General features: G+C 49.3%; 1 protein-coding gene across 3 annotated transcripts in view; it reads right to left on the bottom strand.

Annotated features, from left to right (window-relative positions):
- Positions 1-5,945, bottom strand: part of Dpysl5 (dihydropyrimidinase like 5) — an 86,818-nt gene extending 80,873 nt beyond the window's left edge. The window contains exon 1 of one of the 3 annotated variants that reach the window (XM_052746075.1): positions 5,725-5,945. The gene's annotated coding sequence lies outside the window, so the exon portion shown is untranslated. Of the gene's footprint in view, positions 1-3,230; positions 3,348-5,090; positions 5,284-5,724 lie in introns of those variants that run through there. The other 2 variants (XM_052746074.1, XM_052746076.1) reach the window with 2 other exon arrangements.
- Between the last annotated feature and the right edge of the window lie 12,412 nt (positions 5,946-18,357).

The following is an 18,357-nucleotide window of genomic DNA, read 5'->3' as shown; positions in this document are numbered from 1 at the left end:
TGCTGAGTGTTTTCCTCAATGGCTTTCTATCTTATTTCTATCTGAGACAGAGTCCCACTGAACCTGGTTGGCCAGTGAGAGTCAGCCTGTCTCTCTCCCCAGATTACAAACCACATCTGGCTTTTAACCTGGATCCCGAATAAGGCCTTCCTGCCTGCCCAGCAAGCACTTTTCAGACTGAGCCGTCTCAGCCCCAGGACCTATAGTTCTTAGCTGGAAAACTAGAGCTATTTTATTCCCAACATTTTACCATTAACTAAGCATGATCACTCTTCCCACCTCCCAGGACAAAATAGCTCGGGAACAGCATCCCTCAGGTACTAGGTTGCTCCTTTGGGTGGTATGGGAGGGGAGGACAGCAGGCTAACCCTATACGTAGGGGCAATTCACCAAACTTGGGGTCAGTGCACTTCTGGAACTTTCTTAAACTCTCCAAGTTCTCAGCTGCTCTAAACAGCTGTGTGTTAAGGTCATGCCATTCCTACTATTTGCGAGGGTGGGGTTTCAGAAAGGAGTCCTAACCACGCTTGGTGTTCCCACTCGTGAAATCACAAGGCAGAAAAGCCTGTCCTGGGGAATAAAGACCAAACGAGAACTCAAAATGTTGCTTGTGGGCATGGGTTATGGGGGAGAGTGCGACGGTGGTGGTAGTGACATCATTTTTATGTGTAGTGACATCATTTTTATGCGCCACTTGTTAGGTGCCAGACACTGCTCTCAGGTCCACACATCTATTAAATCATCTCATCCTCTGGTACACACTGTACCCACCAACTACATTTACTGTATCTGAAAGACAATTCACCTAAGGTTAGTCAGATAGGAAATAGCGGCAGCGGCTAAGGGTCTGCTCTCCCACCAGGACACTATCTCTGCGCCTTGATTATGAGTACAGGCCTATATGGAAGGAATAAGGAAACAAGTGATTGACAGCAGTCCTTCATAGGCACGAGTGATGCTGAGGGTTAGTCAATTTATTTTTAAATAAAACAAGCTTCAGCGACTGAAATGGAACAAGTCATAAACATACCTTCCTGAATCTATTTTTGCTAAATTGACAGGCGCTTTCAGGCATACAGATCGAAGTTCCTAAAATTCATACCTTAGCATTTCAACCTTTTGGCTCCCTGTAGAAGTTTTGAAGCAAACTTAAATGAGCTCTTCTTTACTCACAAGTAATGCAATAAATCAAATGTCTGATTTCTTAAAAAAATTAACGAAACACACATATGGTTCTTTGCTATCATATGGTACCAATTTCTTTCTACAGTACTTCACATTGACAAGGCATTCTGTATAATGGCTCTAGTGTCTCCCATGAACTCATTCTGAAACCGTGGTTTAGAGAGGAAAGGGGAAAAGACACCAGATCCTATCAGAACCTTGGAAATTATTTTTATATGAGAAAGACACACTGGGTCTCGGATACTCTAGTCTTACAATGCCAACTTGCCACCCCCGACTACTTTGCTAAGTTCTACTTAAAAAGAAAAATATCGATGAACGTAGATTGCCTTTGCCTTGGAGATTTGCCCATGGCGCCGAGCATCTGAATCCTGCTCCGAGGAGCCAAGTGGAGGCAGAAGGAGGGTGGAGATGGAGAGAGGTGAAGATATCACGGATAAAGGCCACTCTGGGTTCACAGTCGATTTTGGTCAACTGTGTAAATCCACCTTGCTGTGTGAACTGTTGCCGGAGACAGGAGCATGCAGCATGTGGGAATCAAGTAACTACACAGGCTAATTCCAGAGTCGCCCAGAGGCCATGCTGGAAACTCCTGGGGTCCCGGGGCCAACTACAATTGTGCACTTAACGGAAGTCCCTGGTTTCATGGAAGTGAGAGTTAAGAATGGCAGCGTAGAAGTCCTTTTCTGGGGCCACCTGTCTCTGTTCTTCCTGGGTTCTATGTTCTAGGGGTTTCATAGGAGCAGCCCCAGCAGAAGCAGGGGGAGGCATGGGGAGGTTGCTTTCTCTCTCTCTTTCTTGCAGAAGCCAGCTGGGCACACCCCTTATTCACAGACTCTCCTTCCTGGGGGCTGTGCTGGATGTTCACAGAGCACTCTCATAGGATCAAACCTTGAAAAATCCATAGGATTGGCCAACACGGTGACTCATGCTTATGATTTTGGCACTAGGGAGTCTGAGGAAGAATTGCTGCAAGTTTGAAGCCAGTTTGGGTTAAATTGCCTCCAAAAACTCAAACCAAAACAAACCTCCAAATTCATAGGTTTGTTACAAAAAAAAAAAAAAAAAAAAAAAAAGCAAACCAACAAAACGGTCCCTCTCAAAATGTTTTCCTTTTGGGAAAAGGAGGAAAAAAAGCATCTCTTTTACAAGAAAAGCTATTGTCAGATTTCTGGTTTTGCAATGTTAAAATTCTAGTTTTCATATACCGGGATGAACGTATTCAGATATAAATACATGTCGATACATACAGTGTGTGTGTGTGTGTGTGTGTGTGTGTGTGTGTTAAGATTTAATTAAACTGTAGTTAAAAGCATCCAGTGAGCAGCATTCCAGCTAGCCTTTGGAGACTAGTTTTGTAAATTCCAAGATGCACCATCTCAAATCATCACCTTTTAAAACCAATGAGCTCTGACTTACTGATTTTCCCATAGTCAGGTCCTCGGAGAAGTGGTCCAGAGGTGGGTGACCATCCACCTCCACCGTCAGGGCCAGGATAGGAGGGCCAAATGGCTCATTAGTTAATTTGATAGCAAACCTAGATATCGTCGGTTCTATGACGTTTTGAAATTTAGTCTTTCCATCTCGCAGGAAAAACCTGTCTGATTTGCTTTTTGTCTTCTGCAAATCGGTGATGATTGAACTTTATGCCCAAGATTCACCTTTAACTTCTCAGTCACAGAATTAAAATGACGAATAACGGAACTCAGGCTTTCGGCTGTTCGTTCGCGTGTCGCCCCTGACACACGGGGTGCTTAGCCAGCCCGCCATAGAGAGGGCGTTTAGACCGAAGACCTCGGCGGGCTTACTCTCTTGGTTCATCATCAGCTTTCCTATGGGCAAGCAGCCACCCCCTATATCACACCTATCTTCTCACTCTTAGGTCGGCAGACAAAATGGGTGAAATCTGCAGAGGATGCCCTCGCTTGGGTGTGGTCACCGGTAAGCTCCGAGTCCCCGGTGGCAAGTTCTAAAACCCAAGAGCCGCACCCTTGACGCGTAATCCCCACCACTAAGGCTTCTCCCCAATTTACCCCAAACCTCACCAGCCCCGAGGGCTCCTTTAGGAAGCGTAGCAGGCCCCAGACTTGGGCTCAAAGGCGGTTCGGGCAGACAAAGCCTGTTTTGCACCACGGCGACCTTCGGCCTCTGGGACTAGCATCGCTGCCATGCTGCTGCTCCGCGCCACTATCTAAACTCGTCAATCGCAGACGGCGGGGCGGCGGGGGACAGAGACGCGGCAGGTCGAGCCACACTAGAAGCCGGGGGGGCGGCTCCGAGCCCGGGGCGGGAGGGGGGGGGGGACGGGCATGCGACTCCCACTCAGAATTCCCAGGGGTGCCAGGTGCCCTAAGGCAAACCCCAGAGACAACAAGCACGTGCTCTGAGGTTTCTCGCCGCCGAGCCTTTTCTGCACCAGAACACCTCGCACTTGAATTCTGGGGCGGGGGGGGGGGGGGGGTCTTGCTTCGACGACGGGAGGACACCATGCAGGCTATTGTTCTCAGGGTCTCCGGGGCGGGAGGCGCTCCCCCCCCTACCCCCCATCCCCCGCCGCATCCGCCTCCCGGGCAGCATCTGCCGCTGGGCAAAGCCTTTCAGCTAAGCGTGAACAGGGTGTGCCGGGGGGCGCTGCGGATTATCATAAAATTCTAAACGCGTCCCCATGGGTTGTTCCAAGCTTGAGAAACAAAGCTCCTAGCCGAGCCAGCCCAGCCCCGTCGGGGACCCGCTACCGGAGCTCCCTTGCCCAGTGCAAGGACCACGCCCCAGCCAGCCTCCCAGGCCGTGCGGCGACAGGCCTGGAGCGGAGACTCGCCCCTCCTCGGCTGCCTGCCCCTCCCCCGATGGAGGACCCCCTCCCCTGCACAGCCTCAGTCAGTCCCCTCCCCATGCCTGTCTACTCCCCACAAACCCGGGAGGTCTCCACCCTCCCTTCTCTCTCCTCCTCTCTTCATTCTTCAGCCCAGCCTCGCCTCGCGCCACCTGCGCCCGAGCTTCAGACCCGCCCCCCATCCACTCCTCAGTCCTTCCCAAGCCACGGCCTCCTCCCGCAGATTCGATCACCTGTCCCCACCCAGCTCCACCGGTTTTGTTTTTGTTTTTTTGGATTTTTTTTTTCTTGCTCAAACCCAGGCCTCCGCCCCCCGTTAGTCCCCTTCGCGGTTAAGTCTCCAGCCAGCCAGCTCCCCCTCCAGACCCCGGGGCGTCGACGTCCCTCGCCCACCAAGATCGATGCTGCGTGGCAGACTTGGCGACAGGGCTCCAGCGGAGGGACCCAGGGCCGCGCCGCTAGGGGCTGGGCAGATGCAAGAGGCCTTTGTGGTTCCCGCAGGTGCCTCGAAGGCCTCCGCTCTGCCGCGGGACAGAAGACACAGACGGTCCGGGTTTGGTCCAGGTTGGGCAGATCTCAACCCGGAGGCGAAAGGAACCAACGGCGTGCATCTAGGCGGCGGGTGGGAACCAGGGACAGTGGCGATCCAGGGATATACCGGAGGGCAGGTCGGCCGCTCGAGAAACGCTCCTCGGTAGTCCCACCCTTTTAGCCATTTACTCTACGACGACCAGCTCCGGCAGCGCGACTACTGGGGGCTAGGCGTGAACCCCTTCAACTCGGCCGCCTCTTCACTCTAGTTATTTGAAAATCTCCCCAGCGCACATTAAACGCCTTAAGGTTTCGCAGGGCACCAAGCCGAGCTCGGTGGGCGTACAAAGAACCCGACTGGCGCCCCACCTTAGTCGGGATGGCTGCCCCAATCCTCAACATCTCTCTCCGCGGCCCGGGGAGCCTAGGCGCATCCCAATTCCCTCCCTTTTGTGCGCTTCTTGGCGACACAGAGAGAGCGGGACGGATGCTCCGGCCCCGGGAAGGTTAAGCCCACCACCCTCCCCTCGCCATCACCCACTCCTCCAGGATGCTGCGACTGTGCGGGTCCGTCGGTCGGTCTCTGGGTCTCGCCGCGGCGCGGTAGCTGCGGATGCACGGGGCGGGAGCGGCTGCTAGCGCGCTCGCTCGGTGGCCGCCTTGCGCGCCTGGAGCCGGAGTCCCGAGTGGCGAGCGGGGGGTGGGGACGAGGGTGGGGGCTGGGAGCCGCCTAGGCCAATCACGGATCCGAGGGCTCCGCCCCAGCGCTAGCCACCTCGCGCCAGCAGGTTAGGGGGAGGCGGGACCAGCGGCGCCCCGCATCCTTCTCGCGGCCGCCGCCTTTGGGACTACAAATCCCGACAGTCCCTGTTGCAGGGCCGGGGGTCCGAGAGGGGACAGAGGGCACGGCCCCAGAACCTCTGCAGCCCCCCTGCCCTCTAAGCGCCATTCTCCGCGTCCCTTTCGGGTCCCATGGTAACTAGCGACACTTCACAAAGCCCCGGCGCCGAGGCGCGCAGCTGTACGGGTCCCCTGGGAGGGTATGGGGCGGCTCCCGAGGACACATCGCCTCCCCTCCCCCTGCAAGACCCCACCCGAGGGGCTGAAACAATGCGGCGGCGGGCGGCTCTCCGAGGCTGCGGGGCCCCACTTGCGCCACCGGGTCAGCGCCCTACCGAGTCTGACGCTGGCGGGATTGCAGGCTGGAGAAGGCGAGGGTGGTGGGCCCAGGAAAACTGTTCTCATAGACCACGGGAACGGCCACTCTGGGTCGCCTCGGTTCGCATCTGCGCGCTCTGAGGTCTCTGGGTGACTGCAGTTTTGTCCAGGGCAGCGACCGGGTTCAAGATGCCTACCCTATTTTTGACATCTCCTTTAAAAGATACTGAAATTGCTGGAGTGTGCATGCTTACGTGTGTGTGTGTGTGTGTGTGTGTGTGTGTGTGTGTGTGTGTGTTCGCGCGCGCGCGCGCGTGTGTTAAACTCAGTTCACAATCGGCGTCACCTATTCTTGTTTTATTTCCTGGCTGTTGTTTTAACGGTCTTGTTCTGCAGCTCCCGCTAGCCTGGAACCTGCAGTGATCCTCCTGCCTCTGTCTCGAGTGCGGGGATTACAGATGTACACCACCGCACCTGGCTCAGTTTCACATTTGTACACACTTAATTTAACCAAAACCATCTGTAAAAGGAGCCAGAGGAGCCCCTCTCCCTGAACTACCCTAACGCCCAAGGCTTTCCCTGAGCTCGGTCTGTAGCTGTGGTGACAGCTTAAACATGGCTTCAGAATTTGCCTCTTTTCAACTGATGTCACCCCAAAGGTGTTGCAAAACCATGTTGAAATGCAACACCAGTCCTGCCCCTCACCCCTACCCTGGATTCCTGGGGAATCTCCATCCGCTGTTGAAGAAGAGGGCTCCTCCCAGGGCTTCCCTTGGTTCCTCGGGTGGGGATGTGGGTGTGAATCCCACGGCTGCTTTCCCGAGGTGTTTTTCTCTACAGGGATGTTTTCAAAGAAAACCGTGCTTTATAACTTAGGAGGGAGCGGGATCCACTGAATTTTAACAAAATGTACACCAGCTGTGAAACCCCCGTCCTTCAAAGTGTGTGTGTATAGGGGGATCCCCACCGGTAGATGCATTCTGGATGAGTTTAGGGCCACATGACTTGCATCTAGGGCAGTGGTTCTCAACCTTCCTAACGCTTCGACCCTTTAATACAGTTCCTCATATTGTGGTGACTCTCACCATAAAATTGTTTGTTGCTACTTCATGTGTACAATTTTGCTGCTGTTATGAATCATAATGCAAATATCTGTGTTTTCCAATGGCCTTCATTTGATTCCCAGATTGAGAACCGCTGATTTAGGGGATGCCAGCTTGCTCTATTTGGTCTCCAATTCTGAGAGGAAAAATGTTTTTTTTTCTACCTTTTCTCGGTCCTGTATTTTCCTGTTAGTGAACTTGCGCAAGGAACCTCCAGTCAAGCTTAGGGCCATCCTCAAAACACCCCTAACCCTAGAGAGCCTGGGATATGTCTGTGAAAATTGCCCCAGCTTGGGGCCCGGCCTATGGTCTTCCCAGCTGTCCAGGGAAATTTTTGCAAAATGCTTTGCGCCTCTGGAAGACGTAGTTAATCACCCAGCTAGCTCAGAGCAGCAAGAGCCTCTGATCACCTTTTGCCTAAGGTGGAGGGAGCCCCCTCGTGGCAGCAAGCGTTTTCTGCAGCGTTTAGTTGGGCTTGTATTTAAATGTTTGCTTTCTCCAGCCTGCCTGCTTCTGACTGCTAGTCGGCCGACAACGTCGATAAAAACCTTACCCACTTGAGGTTTCAGATATCCTCAGTGCTTGATTTTTAGCTATTTTGTTTTTTGTTTAATTTATTCTCTGTTTTATTTAATTCAGAGCATAGAGCCACCTATCTCTGAATTTGAATCCTTGTTCCCGTCACATTATGGATACCTGACTTTGGAAAAGGAGCCCATCTTAGCTTCTTCATATGGTACCCAGAGTCATCATGCATTTCATGAGGGAATTCGTACAAAGGGCATAACCCACTGTCTGGCATACATAGAGCATACTCACAAATGTAACAATTATTTATTCAAAGTCGTAGAACAATGTGAGGGATATAAAGACACATGACACTTCCACAAGAATAGCCACAAAGGTCAGCTTGGTGTGACTTACTCTAGAGTTCCTTATATAAGGTCAGATGAAAGATAAGATAAGAAGATGAAGTGAGCCGGGCGGTCCCAGCACTCAGGAGGCAGAGGCAGGCAGATCTCTGTGAGTTCGAGGCCAGCTTGGTCTACAAAGAGATCTCCAGGACAGGCTCCAAAGCTACACAGAGAAACCCTGTCTTGGGGGAAAAAAAAGAGATAAAATCAGATGAGGGAGAAACAGGTTCTGAACCCATCACCATGGAATGGAGGAGCCATGTTTCATGTGGCTGTTGACTTGATGGGTAGATCGGAGCCGGGGTCTGAGACTTCAGGATGAAGGAGTATAAGATGTGGGTGAGGGAACCTAGGGGTGTTTGGGAGACAGTTGAGGACCTTCCCAAAGCTTAGAAGCCAAGGCCAACTGTGAACGGAGGCGGTGGGAAGAGAAGAGAATAGGCAGAGATTGGGGCCAGACCCCACAAACCCCAAGGCTACTTGTTACAAGTCCACATGCCCTAGGTTTGAAATAACCCTACAACAAATGAGAACAAGGGACAGGTCGGGGCCTGTTATAAAAGGAGGAGGAAGGACTTAAACTCTTGGCTACAAGCAGGGTCAGTTAGTCTACAACACATCATTCCATCCTTACAGCTCCACTCAGCAAGGTAACAGGAATCATTTCTTACCGGTTCAACTTACTCTGAGATGCCCAGAAAGTTGCACTGTTCTGGGGAACAAAAGAAGAATTCCAAAGGACATCTGCTTGGTGGAAAGCCAGCCTCTTCAGCTGCTGCTCACTCCTGCTGTCACCCCAGGAAGCTGACTCTCCAGAGTAAATAGTAAATGATTCCTGGATGGCTTATTGACATTCCACTGGCCTCAGACAGTCCATCCCCTTCTCTTTCAACTGTTTCTCCTTTGGTTCCTTCTGGGAAAGGGGCTCTCCAGGACAAGTGAGAAGTGGTATTAAGATTCTTCTTCAACTGAGCAGGGTGTGGTGGTACACATGGTTAATCCCAGCACTTGGGAGGCAGAGGAAGGTGGATCCCTGCACGTTGGAGGCCAGCCTAGTTCATAGTGAGCTCCGGGACAGCCAGGACTACACAGAAAGACCCTGTCTCAATCCCCACCTCCTGCAAAAAGGTTCTCCATCAGCCTGCTCTCTTCACCTTCTACTCCCTTCCATCCCTCAGCAACAGCCCTATGTGGAGAACACTTTGAAATCCATTTAGCCATTAAAATAACTGTGAGCTGAGAGTCAAACCTCTGTATCTAGGTCATTGTGACAGGGCAGGAACCAGAACAGGGACAAGAAAACAGAGAGACGGATACTGAGAGAGGAAGAAAGGACACAGAAAGCATGAAGAAGATCTAAAGATTTGTAGAGATGGGGTGGGGTGAGATGGGGGTGTGTCAAGGGCTGAGTTCTTATATGTGTGAAGTCCTGCATTCAGTCACCACCCAGCAAACAGACAATCAGATACACAAATGGGGGCCGTGGGAAATGAGACGCAGGCCATCCAGCCTGACACAGGGGACAGAGGAAAGAGGACCCAGAGGAGCTGGAGGTGAAAACATCATTTAGTTCTAGTGTGTCCATCACTGTCTGAAATGCAGAGAACACTCCAGAAATTAAAGACCATGCCTTCTAGCCTGCAAGTGTGATTTTATTTACTATATTTATTTTTTTCAATGGCAAATTGGAAATAAAAGTTCGTCTTCTTTTTCTGATCAGAATGGTCACAACTCGCATCCTGGAAGAACCCGCTGCTCTAGCCCGGTCTTTGAAACCCACAACTGGAAACTTGGACTTCTTTCGCGCACGCAGAGATTCCTCAAGTCGGAGGGCACCTAGAAGTTGCTGAGTCTCACAATGGCGGCATTATACAGACAAGGATAATGAAGCTTTGTTTTCTGATCTCTTCTCCCTCCACAAAATTCGCTTGTGTACCAAGCAAGAATAATAAATAATGAGGGCGAGGAAGCAACTCTTCCGACCACCTCGGAGAGCAGGGAGCGTAAGAGCTAGATCTTCAGTCATCTTTGTGTCCTGCACCCGTCACACCCCACAGCACACTGCCTCAGTAACCCCCTCCTCCCCCGAGGGGCTGAGGACATTGGAAAGAAGCCCAGCCTTTGCTCCCGAGTAGTTTATACAATTTTATTTTATTTTTTGAAAGCAGTAAAGAACCTATTACGGCCGGGCGGTGGTGGCACACACCTTTAATCCCAGCACTTGCAGGGCAGAGGCAGGTGGATCTCTGTGAGTTCGAGGCCAGCCTGGTCTACAGAGTGAGATCTAGGATAGGCACCAAAGCTACACAGAGAAACCTTGTCTCGGGGAAAAAAAAAAAAAAAGAACCTATTACTATGTGATTAGTTTAACGTTCTGCATTGGTTAATCTTCACTGTCAATATGAATGGTTTCAGAGTCGTGTTGGAAACACATCTGGAGTGTTTTCTGAAAGGTTTTAACTCAGGAGGGAAGACCTGTCTTGAGTGTGGGTGGTGCCATGTCGTGGGCTGGAAAAGGGAGGGGGTTTTCAAAGGTGCACCTCTCTTCCCTGACCCGTGTGGATGCATCATCGCCTCATGCTGAGAGCCCAAGTCAACCCTTCCTTCCATTGCGCATGTCAAGCATTTCGTTACTGCGATACTCTCAGGAAGCCAGCCCGGCAATGTGACTAGCTATCTCCTTCCGAAACGTACTGAATTTTCAGGCTAGGAGGCTTGAGAAACCCCTTCTTTCCTTAACTTACCTCGGTCAGCTGTTTTGTAACATCACAAGTAACTAATACACTCACTCACGTACTCACCCATAGTCACTTAAACAGTCTACGTGACTTTGCAGTTCTTTATCTGTACACTGTACAGTTACATCTCTGGTCATTTTTGTTTTGTTTGTTGTTTGTTTTAGACCGAGTCTCTCTAGCCCTGGCCGTCCTGGAACTCACTATGTAGACCAGGCTGGTCTACATAGAATCACATAGATTCACCTGCCTCTGCCTGCCGAATGCTGGGATTAAAGATACCACCACACCTGGCTTTTCTGGGCCACTTTTGAATCATTGTACGCTAAAGGTATAATGTCTGTGTCTCTATTTTTCTTGCATGGGTATGCCCATTGGCTCCAGCGCCATTTGTTGAAAAGGCTGTCCATTTTCTATTGAGTTACCTTTGTTTCTTGCTAGAGATTAGTTTCTTAAATTTGTGTGGCTTCATTTTCCTGGTGTCCCGGGGGAAGAATACCTCTCCCCTGACTCAGAAGCTGCCCTCCAGGCAGGGGCTGAGGGTGGTGCCAAGTGTGGATCTACTGTCAAGGATGTCACTGGCTTCGCTTCGTCCAGAAATACTAAAAGTCGTATTAATTGACCCCATTCCATTCTTTCTTTTCTTAATGGAAAACATTCTTCTCTCACACAATATATCCTAACCACAGTTTCCCCTCCCTCCACTCTTCCCAGTTCCCCCCTCCTCCAGATCCACTCCCCCCCCCGCCCCCCCCCCCACATTTCCTCTTCAGCGCAAAAGCCCCCATATGGAGGCTGAGCAAGGCAACCCAGTAGGAGTAATAGAGTTCTAACAGCAAGCGAAAGAGCCAGAGACAAACCAGCGCCCCCTGTCGGGAGTCCCACAAAAACACCAAGCTCACGGCCATAACGTATGCAGAGGACCTGGCGCAGACCCACGCAGGCCCTATGCTTCCTGCTTCAGTCTCTGTGAGCCCCAATGAGGCCTGCTCAGTTGATGCAGTGGGCCAACGTGTTCTCCTGGTGGCCTCCATCCCCTCTGACTCCACTCTTTCCTCTGCCTCTTCTGCAGGGTTCCCTGAGCTCTGAGGGGAGGGACCCGATGGAGACCTCCAGTTTAGACTCTCCCCACATAACGTCCAGCTGTGGGTCTCTGCACCCGCTCCCATCCGCTGCCAGAGGAAGCCTCTCGGATGACCGCTGGAGAAGACCAGGTTGCCACTCTTCATAGGAAAACATAAGACTCCCTTCTCAACACCCCTTCTCTCTTTTGATAGAGAGGGTTCTTGTGTACAAGCGACATACGCAGCCAACACTGAGGACAGACATCTTTATGCGTGCCAAGCTCTGTCCCACATAGTCCCATATCGACTTAATGTGGTCAAAGAGTCCACAAGGCTGGAAGAAAACTGTTTCTATCATGGTAGGAGAAATATTCGTAGCAGCTGGCTAGTGGGGGGGGGGGGGGTCGCGGACACTAGGACCCGCCGCTAAGCTGTTTGTTTTGAGACATGATCTCACTATGTAGCTCAGGCTGGTCTTGAATTCACAATCCTCCTGCCTCAGCCCCCTGAGTGTTGGGATTATAGGTGTGCCCAGGTCCAGCTCCCAGCAAGTATTCATGGTAGTTTGTGATGTGCTCAGTGTGCTAAAGGGCACGGTAGCCCTGATCTCTGTCCTGAGGGCCGATTCTCTGTGAGAAAGGAATTGCTGTGGGTCCAGGATTCTGTGGGGGACTTCGGGTGTGTGTCCCTTATCCCCTGAGCTCACACGACAGGATACTGGGGATAAAATAAATCCCAGAGTGGATAACACTTGAAGAGGTCCAGGTAAGGTTAGAGGTCGGACTCCAGACCAGAATGGCCTATCCACGGGGCATGGTCGTCAAGAATGGGACACTGGCCTTCAAAGGCTATTTGACCTGCATGTGGTCAGAGGCAGGAAGAAGGAAGAAAAGCAACATTTATCCATGTTGCTGTAGACCCCGAGTCTTCCTGAGAACATTCTGTTTCCATGCCATGAACCTCATTTTATCATTTTTGGAGGCTTTTTTTTCTCATAAGGTCCTAGGTTTAAGAATAACCCCCAAAGAACATTCCAGAGACATAAATGGCCTGGGAGCATGTGGCCTGATATTACACTAAAATTTGCTCACGGTAAATAAAACCCAGTTTGGCAGCTTTGAAATGTGCTCTTTTCAAAATTGCGTTTTATTGATTTCTTTTTATTGTAGAAGCAGGTTTATTTGCTGTGGGGAAATTATAGAGGATAAATAAAAAAAAAAGGAAAAGGAAAAAAAAATCCACACCTACATTCCCCTTCTTCAGAGAGAATCACAGCAAAGATTTTGACATCACACCTCTCCCATGCACTTTTGTTTTTTACAGACAGGGTCCCATGTAGCCCAGGCTGGCCTCAGATGCCCTAGAAAGGCTGATGAACCCTGATCCTCCTGTGTCCATCTTCCAAGGGTTGAAATTACAGGTGTAAGCCACCTTGTCTAACTAATTTCTCCACTCTCTTAGCATAATTTTTTTCTCATTAAAATGAGATTATATTTTAAATGACATTTGTTTAGCCTCAAAAAATATTAAAACCTTTCTGTCTTAACTCATTGTATTTTTTTTTTCAGAAAAAAATCTGAATGGCTTTTAAATATGCAAAATGATGCCTGGGTAGCCTTTTGCTGGGATGAGACATTGTCTCACGGTACTTATCAGGCTGCTAAACCACAATGGCCACTTGAAATATGACGAGTCTTGTACACACTGAATTACAAAGACAGTTCAAAAGTGCCCCCATAACACACAGAACATCGTCAGAAATTTCATGTTGGAATGATTGGGTTCAATACACTATGCTCTTAAAATTAATTGGTGCTTTTTGAGTTTTAAAAATACAGCTCGTGGGCTGGAGTGATGGCTCAGTAGTTAAGAGCACCGACTGCTCTTCCAGAGGTCCTGAGTTCAATTCCCAGCAACCACATGGTGACTCACAGCCATCTGTAATGAGATCTGGCGCCCTCTTCTGGCCTGCAGGGACACATGCAGGCAGAATACTGTATACATAATCAATAAATCTTAAAAAAACAACAACAACACAGCTCGTAGATTTCTAGAAGACCCTTCCTAGGTCCTCCACTTCTTAGGAGACTGTGCTGTTCTTTGTCTTTGGAGACTCTGTGGCTCAGCAATGGAAGAAACCCACTTGTGGGAAGCCTGTCTACAAGGCCTGCAAGTGAGTTTTTCCTGGAAAAAAAAAAAAGATGAAACTGACTTCGATCCCCATGGAAGAAGCCAGTCCTGCCTCTGTCAGCCAGTGCTTTTCAGTATTTCCAGCTTTCTGTCTTTTGAATTTCTCTCAAATTTCTCCAATTTGTGTAAGTTACGGGTCCCCACTCAATCCATAAGTTAAATAAGTCTTTGATGTGTGTTCCTGTTATATTATGAACCAATCATGAGTTATGATTTTGTCATTTGAAAAGTGTATTTTAGCCATTGTTTTTTTTTTTTTTTTTTTTTCGAGACAGGGTTTCTCTGTAGTTTTGCGCCTTTCCTGGAACTCACTTTGTAGACCAGGCTGGCCTCAAACTCACAGAGATCCGCCTGCCTCTGCCTCCCGAGTGCTGGGATTAAAGGCGTGCGCCACCACCGCCTGGCTAGCCATTGTTTTTTTTTTTTTTTTTTTTTTTTGGTTTTTCGAGACAGGGTTTCTCTGTGTAACTTTGCGCCTTTCCTGGGACTCACTTGGTAGCCCAGGCTGGCCTCGAACTCACAGAGATCCGCCTGGCTCTGCCTCCCGAGTGCTGGGATTAAAGGCGTGCGCCACCACCGCCTGGCAGCCATTGTTTTTTAATGGCTGTGTCTTACCAAGGTGCCTGGTGAAGTCACCTGACAGGACCAGGTAACTGTTGTCAGGGAAGCTCACCTGAGGGCTGCTGGCACGGCCTGTCTCTCCTTGGCCTTCAGAATGATCACTTATATTCAGTTACTTTTCTCATTGCTCTGACCAAATGCCTGGCAGAAGAGACTTCTGGGAGATTTCCTGGGGCTGGTGGTTTTAAAGGCACAAGCATCATGGTGAGGAAGGTGAGGTGGCCGGGACAGCTGCCTCCACAGTGTTGGGATCACAAGGTAGCAGCGTTTCACATCTTGATAGATCAGGAAGTATGAAACTTCAGACTGGAAGCAGAGGTAGGTATAATCCTTCAAAGCCCCTCACCCCCACCCCCAGTGGCCTGCATCTCCCAGCTGGGGCCCATGTCCCACAGGTTTAAGAATCACATCAGACAGGGCTTCTGGCTGGAGATCAAGCATTCAAACATGTGAGCCTGTGGGAACATGTCTAATTTAGACCGTGACACTCCCAAGCGGGAGTGGGAACCTGAGTGGTCTCAGCCTCTTTACAGGTTTTGTCTTTTGCTTCTCACGCCTGCCAGGCCAATGTTATTCCTCTGGTGGCAACAATTTTGACAGCAAATGTACATTTATAGCTTGAGTGTTTGAGGATCCCCATAGATAGATGATAGAAATTGTTTTCTTCTGTTGAAAGGTGACAGAATTTCTTTTTGTTTATGTGGCTATCTGAGGCACAAATCAATTGAGACAACCATGCTCACTGGGAAGAAAAACAAGTCCCTGACCTCAGAACTGGCGAATTTTGTGTTTACTCATTGTTAAGTACAAACTTACTTTTTTTGTGTGATTCTAGGGATGGAACCCAGAGACTAATGCATTGGGCTAGAGTTAGAACTCAGTGGTAGAGCACCTACCTAGTATGTGCAAGGTCCTGGGTTCAATCTCCTGTCCTACATACAATCCACCAACCAACCAACCAACCAACCAATCAATAAGGTAGTACCAGAGACTGGTGCATTTGAGATTAGTGTTCTATGGCTGAGTTACATGTCAGCCCCTACATGTACTCTTGGTCTGCCATAAAAGTTGTTCCAACTACCATATGTGTCTGTGCATCTATGTGTCAGTAATGTTTATAAGCTTTTACACCAACAGCAATTGAATTCTGTAGATGTTATCTTGAATATTTTTACCATGATATTTGGGTAGTGTAAAACCTTCAGCCAAAGTCTAAGAGTTAATTAATAGCCATGGATTACTTAATACCAAATGATAAAGAATACGGACACCAATTTTCAAGGTGATTTTACAGTTAGACATTGTGCTCATTTTCTATGTTTTGTGTATTATAGAGAAGGCCTAGCTTTGAGGCCTATGAGATGATGACTAGTCTACATTGTCAACTGGATTTGGAGTCACCTAGGAGACACACCTATGACTATGCCTGTGTGTGGGGGGGGTTCCCGGAGAAATTTAACTTGGGAAAGACTCACCCTCAATCTGAGGAGCGGTGCCGTCTGAAAGGGAAAAGAGGAGAAGCCAGATGAGTACCGGGGTTGCCCTCTCTCTCTTCCTGATGGTGAGCGTAATGACATCCAGCAACCTCCTGTTGCTATCTCTTCCCCATCCGGGTGGACCGGAACCCCTCAGACCATTGCCAAAACAAACCCTTCCTCAAGGTGCTTCCCTCAGGTATTTTGTCATGAGGGGGAAAGTAGCAGTCAAGGGATTCTAACAGTCCGTCTGCCTGTCTGTCTGTCTGTCTGCAGCAAGGTCTCACTGGAGCCCAGGCTGGTCTAGAGCTTGCTGTGTGGCCAAGGATGACTGAGAACTTCTGGCCTTCCTGCTCCAGTCTCCTGAGTGCTGGGATTCCTGGCACGCTCCACCACACTCGGCTGAAGGTATGCATTTCTGTCACTTTCAAAAGGTATAAAAGGGGTGTGTGCAGCCATGCAAAGTCGTGTTACGTGTTCTTCAGAAATATGTATGTGACAGACATGTCTTAGCTTTCTAGCCACTGATTTTGTGAAATAGAAATTACTCTGATTGTCGGCTGTCACTGATATGTGAGAACATTCTAGAGACAATAGTTTTTTAAAAAGTAAGACTATGTGTGCATACTTAGAGAGAGAGAGAGAGAGAGAGAGAGAGAGAGAGAGAGAGAAGTAGTTTTTCCTAATATGGCAATTCCCAGGCATTCTGGTTGTTGGACCTTGGCATACATTAAAAATTATTGAGGGTACCAAAGAGCTTTTGGTAGTGGGCTACAGTTACTAATAATCAACACACAGAAAATTAATTCAGAATTAAAAAAAACATTTGTTTGTTGCAAATGATGAAGTCACTGCATACTAACATATTTTATGAAAAATACTATGTTTTCCACAAAAATAAGAAGTGGCATCATTTTGCACTCTCAAATCTTAATGGGTAGCTGAATAGAAGATTGCTGGATTCGCATATCTGCTTCGGCATGCAATCTCATTTCTCACACGTCTTATAGTCTCATTCAGTGCTCAAAAGAAAATAAGAGGGGAGAATCAATGTTTTATTATGAGATTATGAAAATAGTTTTGACCTCGTGAACTCCCCCAAGAGGATCTTGAGGGCTCCTTTGAGGACCTTTGGATGACACACATCAAGTGTCAGTTTGTTCCAGAACATGAATGACCATAATGAAGGGCAAAATTAAGGAATGGTTTTTATTTGCTTTAATCACGGACAGCTGTGCCTGAGAAGACGCTGTATGAATATTTCCTTGGGAAAGAAGGCAGGCACTTTCCAGAAGCAGAGAGGAAAAGGAGGTAACCCCTCCTTTGGGGTTCTGAAGCCCAGTGCTCTGGAGGGAAGGAACTGGGGCATGGTCAGTGGGTTCAGAAGATCACGAATGTGAGCAAGTCTTCATGCTTGGACATGAAAAAGGTTTCCAGGTGTGGTGGGGATGGGCTGCTCTTGTGGGTACCAGGGAGGGCCCCATGACCTGCCCTGGCTCCTCCCATTTATGGTGAGTACAACAGACTACCCCGATAAAACCAGCCAATTTATAGCAGATGTACTTCACCCCCAGAGAATCATAATTCCCTGCAATTAAGTTGCGGCCACTACTCTTACTCCAACTGAATAGCTCCTGGAATAAACACTGAGTTCTGAGGCTCGGGAGGTGGCTCACTTGGTCAAGCATCTACTGTGCAAGCCTGGGGACCTGGGCGTGGCTCTCCAGCACCCGTGTAGAAAGTCTGGTAGAGTAGTGTGAGTCTACAACCTCATGAAGATTCTGTGAGGAATCTTGAGTGAGAGCCTGGGAAGCCACATTGGGTGTGGGAAGCAGGGGGAAGGCCTTCTAGCTGCAGCTCAGAATTGGAAGGCAACAGGGAAGAAAACTGAACTGGTCAAGCCCTAAGAGATCAGGGCTATTTGCATTTCCGTGTGGAGAGCCTTCAGGGATGCTCAGCAGGCCTTGATCCTCTCAAGTCTACTTCCTTCCTGAGATCCCAATAGCCACAACACGAAAGGCGAATGATTGGCTTTACAGCGGTGTGGCCGGGCAGGCTCCTTCTGTAACTCCGATACCCTGCTTGGTTCCCCCAAGCTGGACTTGGAAGGAATCCTTTCTTTGGTCTACCATTGCCCTCTTTACCCGGGATGAACAGACATTTCTTTACATTTCTCCAGGAAAGTGACGCAACACCTCGGGAGAAGATAGAAGTGAGGTATATAAGGAAACTTGCGGGAATGCCTGGTGTCCCGTTCGAGAGAACTGCCGGGAAGCTGGGATAGCAGAGTCCATCTCACAGGTGGCACAGGGTAGAAGCGCAGTGCTTGTAGCCTGTGGCGGGTGATCTTCACTTAGATCAGGGAGTCATTAGGGAGTAAAGGCCGGAAGGGTGAAGGTTAATGCAGGGGAAGCGTGTTGGGACAGGAGGGGACTGCCAGGGCCGTGCGTATGGATGAGGAGAAGAGTCCTTGCAAGGAAGCCAGAAGGCAAAGACAGGGGTAGGTAGAGGGGTGTGTGTGTGTGTGTGTGTGTGTGTGTGTGTGTGT

The sequence above is a fragment of the Peromyscus californicus genome, unplaced genomic scaffold (genome assembly GCF_007827085.1).
Source record: "Peromyscus californicus insignis strain IS unplaced genomic scaffold, ASM782708v3 Scaffold_1__1_contigs__length_55948999, whole genome shotgun sequence".
NCBI classification, from domain to species: Eukaryota; Metazoa; Chordata; class Mammalia; order Rodentia; family Cricetidae; genus Peromyscus; species Peromyscus californicus.
The sequence above is the reverse complement of the archived record's forward strand: the minus strand, read 5'-3'. Positions and strand labels throughout refer to the sequence as shown.